The following is a 10624-nucleotide window of genomic DNA, read 5'->3' on the forward strand; positions in this document are numbered from 1 at the left end:
CGTGCCTGGGGGGAAACACAGGACGATGACGATACGCCTCCCACAGAGAACAGCTTGTCCTTACCTCTGAGCAGCCTGGCACACATGAGCGACTACATGCTGCAGTGCCTGCGCAACGACAGCAGAGTTGCCCACATTTTAACGTGTGCGGACTACTGGGTTGCCACCCTGCTGGATCCCCGGTACAAAGACAATGTGCCCACCTTACTTCCTACACTGGAGCGTGATAGGAAGATGCGCGAGTACAAGCGCACGTTGGTAGACGCGCTACTGAGAGCATTCCCAAATGTCACAGGGGAACCAGTGGAAGCCCAAGGCGAAGGCAGAGGAGGAGCAAGAGGTCGCCAACGCAGCTGTGTCACGGCCAGCTCCTCTGAGGGCAGGGTTAGCATGGCAGAGATGTGGAAAAGTTTTGTCACCACGCCACAGCTAACTGCACCACCACCTGATACGGAACGTGTTAGCAGGAGGCAACATTTCAATAACATGGTGGAACAGTACCTGTGCACACCCCTCTACGTACTGACTGATGGTTCGGCCCCATTCAACTTCTGGGTCTCCAAATTGTCCACGTGGCCAGAGCTAGCCTTTTATGCCTTGGAGGTGCTGGCCTGCCCGGCGGCCAGCGTTTTGTCTGAACGTGTATTCAGCACGGCAGGGGGCGTCATTACAGACAAACGCAGCCGCCTGTCTACAGCCAATGTGGACAAGCTGACGTTCATAAAAATGAACCAGGCATGGATCCCACAGGACCTGTCCATCCCTTGTGCAGATTAGATATTAACTACCTCCCCTTAACAATATATTATTCTACTCCAGGGCACTTCCTCATTCAATACTATTTTTATTTTTATTTTACCATTATATTGCGGGGCAACCCAAAGTTGAATGAACCTCTCCTCTGTCTGGGTGCCGGGGCCTAAATGTGTGACAGTGGCCTGTTCCAGTGGTGGGTGACGTGAAGCCTGATTCTCTGCTATGACATGAAGACAGATTCTGTGCTGACATAAGGCCAGATTCTCTGTTACGGGACCTCTCTCCTCTGCCTGGGTGCCTGGGCCTAAATATGTGACAGTGGCCTGTTCCAGTGGTGGGTGACGTGAAGCCTGATTCTCTGCTATGACATGAAGACTGATTCTGCGCTGACATAAGGCCAGATTCTCTGTTACGGGACCTCTCTCCTCTGCCTGGGTGCCTGGGCCTAAATATGTGACAGTGGCCTGTTCCAGTGGTGGGTGACGTGAAGCCTGATTCTCTGCTATGACATGAAGACTGATTCTGTGCTGACATAAGGCCAGATTCTCTGTTACGGGACCTCTCTCCTCTGTCTGGGTGCCGGGGCCTAAATATGTGACAGTGGCCTGTTCCAGTGGTGGGCGACGTGAAGCCTGATTCTCTGCTATGACATGAAGACTGATTCTGTGCTGACATAAGGCCAGATTCTCTGTTACGGGACCTCTCTCCTCTGTCTGGGTGCCGGGGCCTAAATATGTGACAGTGGCCTGTTCCAGTGGTGGGTGACGTGAAGCTTGATTCTCTGCTATGACATGAAGACTGATTCTGCGCTGACATGAAGCCAGATTCTCTGCTATGGCATGAAGAGACTGATTCTCTGCTGACATGAAGCCAGATTCTTTGCTATGGCATGAAGAGACTGATTCTCTGCTGACGTGAAGCCAGATTCTCTGCTATGGGACCTCTGTCCAATTGATATTGGTTAATTTTTATTTTTTTAATTTTTATTTTAATTCATTTCCCTATCCACATTTGTTTGCAGGGGATTTACCTACATGTTGCTGCATTTTGCAGCCCTCTAGCTCTTTCCTGGGCTGTTTTACAGCCTTTTTAGTGCCCAAAAGTTCGGGTCCCCATTGACTTCAATGGGGTTCGGGTTCAGGACGAAGTTCGGGTCGGGTTCGGATTCCGAACCCGAACATTTTCGGGGAAGTTCGGCCGTACTGCTCGAACCCGAACATCCAGGTGTTCGCTCAAATCTAGTAAAGAGTTGTGTAAGCACTCTTTTGTTTGCATGTCGAGCTACAGTTTTTATTGATTTGGGCATTTAGATTTTTTTCATTATGGAGCTCACTAAACGGGATCGTTTTTAAAGAGTCACTGTACAGTATTTTCACACAACTTTACATAAAGCAATAGCACAAGCGACCACAAGAAACTTTGTGATGTGCCTTATCAGTGAGTAATGTCTAGTTCTCATGTTATCAGCTGTTTACCTCTCTCTCATCCCCCTTTGCTAATTGCCTTTCCATTTGAAAAATGCTTTGAATTCATTCTCAAGATGGGTGAAGCTCCACAGGAGGATCATTTTACACATGTCAATACAACTCTATGGAGAGTGAAGAGGGGAGGAGTGGGCAGCAGCATAAGTGAGGTGAGACTAAACAGAGACACTAAAGAGACTGCACAAATACATGGGGGATTTATATCACAGCACAACTGCTAAATTCACAAACATACAGGTCATTTCTGTAATGTCCTTCATGATCCCGGGGCATATTTCTGAGTGAGTAAGAGAAGCTTAGGAAGCACCTTCTCCTTTACTTTTCTGTGTGCAGTGGATGGTAACTAGTCTCCACCTACCATGTCTGAGAGATTTACAAACTACAGTACAGACCAAAAGTTTGGACACACCCTCTCATTCAAAGAGTTTTCTTTATTTTCATGACTATGAAAATTGTAGATTCACACTGAAGGCATCAAAACTATGAATTAACACATGTGGAATTATATACATAACAAACAAGTGTGAAACAACTGAAAATATGTCAGTTTCTAGGTTCTTCAAAGTAGCCACCTTTTGCTTTGATTACTGCTTTGCACACTCTTGGCATTCTCTTGATGAGCTTCAAGAGGTAGTCCCCTGAAATGGTTTTCACTTCATAGGTGTGCCCTGTCCGGTTTAATAAGTGGGATTTCTTGCCTTATAAATGGGGTTGGGACCATCAGTTGCGTTGAGGAGAAGTCAGGTGGATACACAGCTGATAGTTCTACTGAATAGACTGTTAGAATTTTTTTAATCCCCCTAGAGGACTTGGCATGCCACACACATTGGTTCAAAACTTGTGTGGTCGAATTGTGTTTGAACATTTCTAGTTAGTGAGCATTATTGTTGGGAGTGTTATAATTTTGGAATAAGAGTGTATTGTTTTTTACAATATAATAAGAGATTTAATCCTGATTTTTCATTCTACTCACATAATGGGGACATTTGCTATGATTTTCACATGTTGTTTCACATGCTGGTCTTATTCTGTGCTCTACTGGTATCATATGCAACATAATTATTAAGAGGTGCATGACTGCGCAGGTCTGTGTGCCAGCACTGAAATAGCTCCCTTGCTGGAGTTAAAGGGGTTGTCTGGGCTTTTACTATTGATGACCTATCCTCAGGATAGGTCATTAATTTCAGATCGGCGGGCGTCCAAAACCTGGCACCCCTGCCGATCAGCTGTATGAGGAGATTGCGCGCGCAGTCCATATGTGCCATCTCCCCTCTCTCTTCCTGTCCACTGCTGCTGTCTATGGTCTTTACCATAGATAGCAGCAATGAGCAGGAAGAGACAAGGGAGAAGGCACGTGCGCACTGCGAGCTGATCGGCGGGTGTGCTGGGTGTCGGACCCCTGCCAATCTGATATTGATGACCTATAGGTCATCAATAGTAAAAGCCCGGACAACACCTTTAATAGTCTATACCAGTTTCTTAGAGTAGATTATAATAAATGTATCAGGCCGGCTACGCCTGGTCCTGTTCTGCCCTCTCCTGGCCCTGTTCACTTTTTAGAAAAGTGGCAAGCAAGTTGTAAACCCCTTAAAACGTAGCAAACATTGCCTCCTTGATGCTTTATAGCTTTAAAACTTTTCACAGGCTTTATCTAAGGAAAGGGGAGGTCTGTATCAGGGCCGTTTCTAGGGGCGGGCGGGACGGGCGGCCTCCCGGGGCGCTGTCAGAAGGGGGGCGCCGGCAGGGGCGCCCTGTGTGGTGTAAAAAAATAAAAAATAAAAATTGGTTATATATAATTGCCCGTCATGCTGCGCCTCCTGAGCGCTTGCCGCCCCTCTAAAGAATCTCCTGCCTGCTGTCTCTGCTCTGTGCTCATGTTAATGTAGCGTGGCCGAGCTCTGTTTGGTCCGCGGTACAGGAGCATTTGTTTCCTGTACCCGGCCGGACTGACAGGAAGTGCTCACTTAGTGTGCACTTCCTTTCAGTACGGCCGGGTACAGGAAACAAATGCTCCTGTACCGCGGACCGTACAGAGCTCGGCCACGCTACACTAGAGGTGACAATAGAATGGAAATGAGTGACAAGGGGGGGGAATGGAAATTAGTGACGGGGAGATGGGGGGGGGGGGAGAATGGAAATTAGTGACGGGGGGGGAGAATGGAAATTAGTGACGGGGGGGGGGGAATGGAAATTAGTGACGGGGGGGGGGGAGAATGGAAATTAGTGACGGGGGGGGAGAATGGAAATTAGTGACGGGGGGGGAGAATGGAAATTAGTGACGGGGGGGGAGAATGGAAATTAGTGACGGGGGGGGGGGAGAATGGAAATTAGTGACAGGGGGGGGGGAATGGAAATTAGTGACAAGGGGGGGGGGATGAAAATGAATGACAAGGGGGGGGGGGAATGGAAATGAGTGACAAGGGGGGGGGGATGGAAATGAGTGACAGGGGGGGGGGAATGGAAATGAGTGACAAGGGGGGGGGATGGAAATGAGTGACAAGGGGGAGGGGGAATGGAAAAGAGTGACAAGGGGGGATGGAAATGAGTGACAAGGGGGGGGGATGGAAATGAATGACAAGGGGGGGGATGGAAATGAATGACAAGGGGGGGGATGGAAATGAGTGACAAGGGGGGGATGGAAATGAGTGACAAGGGGGGGAATGGAAATGAGTGACAAGGGGGGGGGGAATGGAAATGAGTGACAAGGGGGGGGAGAATGGAAATGAGTGACAAGTGGGGGGATGGAAATGAGTGACAAGGGGGGGGGATGGAAATGAGTGACAAGGGGGGGGGGATGGAAATGAGTGACAAGGGGGGGAAAATGTTAATGAGTGACAAGGGGGGGGGGGGAGAAGAGAGTGACAAGGGAGTCCCCAGAGCCAGACTGCAGCCAGAGAGCAGATCATCTTATTGTCCTGGTGGTAAGTAGACAATGCAATATGTTTATTATGTAATTGTTTAGTTATTGATACTACATTGGAAACTAATTTACCTCACATTTAGGGTCCATTCACACGTCCGTATGTGTTTTGCGGATCCACAAAACACGGACAGCAGCAATGTGCGTTCCACATTTTGCGGACCGCACATTGCCGGCACTAATAGAATATGCCTATTCTTGTCTGCTATTGTGGACAAGAATAGGACATGTTCTATTTTTTTCAGGATCGGAATTGCGGCCCCATAGAAATGTATGAGTCCGCAATTCCATTCCGCAAAAAGACAGCTACAAGAAGCTGGATTAACCGTAAGGGAAGCATAGCAGTTATTTTAATTTAAAAGCTGAGAAAGGGGTGGAACATATGTGATGTCTGATAAGGGGGGGGGGGGCGGCAATTTTTATCTGGCCTAGGGCGGGAAAAATCCTCGCACCGGCCCTGCCTCCCTCTGACATCTCGCCTGACCTGTGCCCGAGTGCCGAGTCCTCTCACTCTTCAGACAGTGCGGGCGGCACTTACTGACGTCACGCGCCTGCTCCTCCCACTAGGCGGCGCAGGCGTGTGACATACAGTGAGTGAGTGAGCGCCGCACTTCCTGCCTGTTACCGCCCGCCCTGAGCCCCTGAGCAGTGCTGATGCCTGCTGTGAGGCGAGTGATGGTCTGGGGGGGGCATTAATTACAATGGGGGGGGCATTAATTGCAATGGGGGGGGCATTAATTGCAATGGGGGGGCATTAATTACAATGGGGGGGACATTAATTACAATGGGGGGGGAGCACTGTGGGAGACATGAAAATGGGGGCCACTGTCACTGTGGGGGACATTAAGTTTAATAAGGATCAGTATGGACATTATTTAGAATGGAGGCTGCTGTAGGTGTCATTATAACTGTATAATGTCTGATAGGCCTAGTCCTGAGCTGAGTTATATTACCCTGCCCTGTATAATAATGTACCCATCCCTGATACCCCTTAGTTATATTACCCGGCTGGGGTAATATAACTAAGGGGTATCAGGGTACATTATTATACAGGGCAGGGTAATATAACTCAGGACTAGGCCTATCAGACATTATACAGTTATAATGACACCCACAGCAGCCTCCATTCTAAATAATGTCCATAGTGATCCTTATTAAAAATAATGTCCCCCCACAGGCAGGCAGTGCGGGCGGCGGCGCTCACTCACTGTACGTCACGCGCCGCGTGACGTACAGTAAGTGCGGTGAGCACCGCCGCCCGCACTGCCTGCCTGTTACCGCCCGCCCGGAGCAGTGCTGAGAAAGAAGCCTGCTGTGAGTGAGAGCCTGAGTCTGTGGGTCACTGTGACCGTCCGTGCAATGTGGTTCCACATTTTTTACAATGGGGAGACACTTATTTCATCGAGCAGTTTTGAGGGGGGGGGGGGAGTTTTTTTGACACTCGCCCTGAGAGAAATTTTACCTAGAAACTGCACTGGTCTGTATAAAGCTGCTAGGAAAATTCAAAAACAATTGGCTGTGCAACTGCCCTTATCCTGAAAACGGAGTCAGCTGAGAATCAATGAGAGGATGAAATCTATGTAAAGTTACTAAAATAAATGTAAAAAAATATGTCTGTGCCTTGAGGGTGCTAGAAAGGAAAAGGGCATGTAAATGGGAGGGGGAGCAGCTAGTGAGCTGTGGAGAGCCACACATCCAGACTAGTTACACGCTATTGGACTGGGTTGGCTGACGACTGGCTCAAGGTGAAAATGGGTTATGAGCAAAGTGAATGGGTTAATCTGAGCATCAGCATGCCTACCAACATTGCAGTTGGTAAATTCAGGGCACATAAGTGGGGCACTCCAGGAAATGCCTCAAACCTACTGGGACTGCCAACTTATGCCTAGGCTTACACAATTTTGTCCCAGGACAGCCTGGATTTGTAGTGACTGCTCTGAAAATTAGAGACAGTCAATGCAAATTCAGGACTGCTGGCAACTCTGCATCAGTTGTGTCAGTGCTTCCAGGTTTCACTTATTTTTGAAGGGAATAAAAGCCTTGTCTGTTGTACTGTTGTACTATTTTCACCACAAATAACAGAAACATGACTGAAAGGAGCATTTTTTTTACATTGAAACCAATAATTGACAGATAGAAAGGCAAGATGTTCTGTTTGTCCACGGGGAGGTCCCTATATACTCTGACACAGTCCAATCAAGGCTGTCAAGTTGGACCTGATTGTCCGGAGTATCAGACTACCAAATACAACTGCCTGTTTGGAGGGAAAGCCTGGAGAGGTAAGTGGATGACATACAGTGGAATGAAGGGTAGCTGGAAGTGGTTAGGACTGGATATGTTACAGATGTTGCAGACGTTGCATTCTGTTACAATAAATTATAACAGTTCGCTATGTTTATTTATTAATGATCTTGTAGAAGGCTTGCATAGTAAAATATTATTTTTCGCAGATGACACTAAACTGTGTAAAGTAATTAACACTGAAGAGGACAGTATACTACTACAGATGGATCTGGATAGATTGGAGGCTTGGGCAGATAAGTGGCAGATGAGGTTTAACATTGACAAATGTAAGGTTATGCACATGGGAAGGAATAATGCAAGTCACCCGTACATACTAAATTGTAAAACACTCAGTAACACTGACATGGAAAAGGATATAGAAATTTTTATAAACAGCAAACTAAGCTGCAAAAACCAGTGTCAGGCAGCTGCTGCCAATGCCAATAAGATAATGGGTTGCATCAGAAGGGGCATAGATGCCCGTGATAAGAACATAGTCCTACCACTTTACATATCGCTAGTCAGACCACACATGGAGTACTGTGTACAGTTCTGGGCTCCTGTGAACAAGGCAGACATAGCAGAGCTGAAGAGGGTCCAGAGGAGGGAAACTAAAGTAATAACTGGAATGGGGCAACTACAGTACTCTGAAAGAGTATCAAAATTAGGCTTATTCACTTTAGAAAAAAGACGACTGAGGGGAGATCTAATTACTATGTATAAATATATCAGGGGTCAGTACAGAGATCTATCCCATCATCTATTTATCCCCAGGACTGTGACTGTGACGAGGGGACATCCTCTGTGTCTGGAAGAAAGAAGGTTTGTACACAAACATAGAAGAGGATTCTTTACGGTAAGAGCAGTGAGACTATGGAACTCTCTGCCTGAGGAGGTGGTGATGGTGAGTACAATAAAGGAATTCAAGAGGGGCCTGGATGTATTTCTGGAGTGTAATAATATTACAGGCTATAGCTACTAGAGAGCGGTCGTTGATCCAGGGAGTTATTCTGATTGCCTGATTGGAGTCGGGAGGGAATTTTTTATTCCCCTAAAGTGGGAAAAATTGGCTTCTACCTCACAGTTTTTTTTTTCCTTCCTCTGGATCAACTTGCACGATGACAGGCCGAACTAGATGGACAAATGTCTTTTTTCGGCCTTATGTACTATGTTACTATATATGTTAAAGGGGTTTTCTGGGCCAAGATGATGATGACCTATCCTTAGGATAGGTCATCAATATCAGATTGGTGAGGGTCTGACACCCAGCACCCCCACCAATCAGCCGTGTACAGAAGCCATAGCAAATACTGTGCTTTTGGAAAGTCTTCAGAATCTTTCACTTTTTTTTTGCATTTCATTATGTTGCAGCCTTGTGCTAAAATAAAATTAAATTAAAGTTTTTTGCTATCATTCTGCACTCAATACCCTGTAATGACAAAATAAAAACAGAATGTCTAAAATCTCTGCTAATTTATTTTAAAAGAAAAACTAAAATCTTGCATTAACATAAGTATTCAGACCCTTTACTCAGTGCTTAGCTGAGCCACCATGGCAGCGATTACAGCCTTCAGTCTTCTTGGGTATGATGCCACGAGGTTTGCACACCTGGATTTGGGGATTTTCTGACATTCTTCTCTGCAGATTCTCTCAAGCTCTGTCAGATTTAATGGGGATAGTCGGTGGATGGCCATTTTTAGGTCTCTCCAGAGATGTTCATTCACAGAAGTGTCCTTAAGCCACTCCTGTGTTGTCTCGGCTGTGTGCTTAGTCATTATATTGCTGGAGGGTAAACTTCAGCCCATTCTGAGGTCCAGATGACACTGGATCACTTTTTACTTTGCTCCACTCAGCTTTTCCTCAACCCTGACCTGTCGTCCTGTCCCAGAAGCTGAAAAACAACCCCACAGCATGATGATGCCACCACCATTCTTCACTGTAGACATGGTATTAGGCAGGTGATAAGCAATGCCTGGTTTTCCCCAAACATGACGCTTAGAACTGAGGCAAAAAAGTTCATTCTTGGTTTCATCAGACCAGAGAGTCTAAGAGTCCTTTAGGTGCTTTTTTTGCTAACTCTAGGCAGGCTTTCATGTTTTTTTTTGTTACTGAGGAAAGCCTTCTTCTGGCTACTTTGCCATGAAGTCCAAATAGACGTAGGCCTGCAGTGATGGTTGACATTCTGGAAGTTTCTCCCATCTGCACACAGAATCTTTGGAGCTCAGCCACAGTGACCATTGGGTTCTTGGTCACCTCTCAAACCCAGGCCCTTCTCCCCTGACTAGTTTGGTGAGGCTGCCAACTCTAGGAAGAATCCTGGTTGTTACAAACTTCTAAGAATTATGGAGGCCACATTGCTCTTGGGAACTTTCAATGCAGCAGACATTCCTTGTACCCTTCTATAGATCGTATTTTCATGCAATCTTATTTCAGTTCTTTCCTCATCAAGATGATCAAGAGAGACGGGATGGACGTGATGACGTAGTCACGCTACATTTTGCCCTCCTCCTCCCCCCTTGCCATGCCGATCTATGGACCTTTGCAGCATCTCTCTTGCTACCTTGCTGTGCCGTGACTGCCTGCCGCTACTCGCCGCCTTATGGAGGAATTCTCTCTGTGCTCTCCTCTACCTCTCCGCTCCTGGTCCTCCCGCTTCTTCGCTTCCCCTGCTCCTCGCTCTCCGATGGTCCTAGGATCCAGGTTTGAAGAGAGGTGCCTCAACTCCTCCCTCGTGTCCTCCCTTGTTTGTTTGATCGATTTATTTCTCCCTTCCTTTCCCCCTGTGTGCTCCCCGACCCTCCTGACTGTGTTTCATTACACCAAGATCAGCCCTACTTGTTGTCTCTATGATTATACTGCTGGACTGGGCATTGCTGCATTTTGGATGAACTTTTTATTATTTTAAAACTGGTCTTTTTTTCAGTGCCATTTCAGGTAATTAATATAAGTAGGCTAAAGTAAGGAGGGAGAGGAGAAAAACAGAAAAAGAAAGAGGGAAAGAAAGAAAATAGAGAAGTAAGAGAAAGGGAAAAAAAAAGACAAAAAAAGAGAAGGGAAGAAAAAATAAATAAAATGGCCCCAAAGTAAAATAGGCGTTCAGCTGAACATACATTGGTCAAAACAGGCCAGAAACGCCTAAAATTGATACATTTTTTCAAGTCCCTAAAGGTTGTCACTACAA

This window comes from Bufo bufo, chromosome 5, assembly GCF_905171765.1.
Source record: "Bufo bufo chromosome 5, aBufBuf1.1, whole genome shotgun sequence".
Taxonomy (NCBI): domain Eukaryota; kingdom Metazoa; phylum Chordata; class Amphibia; order Anura; family Bufonidae; genus Bufo; species Bufo bufo.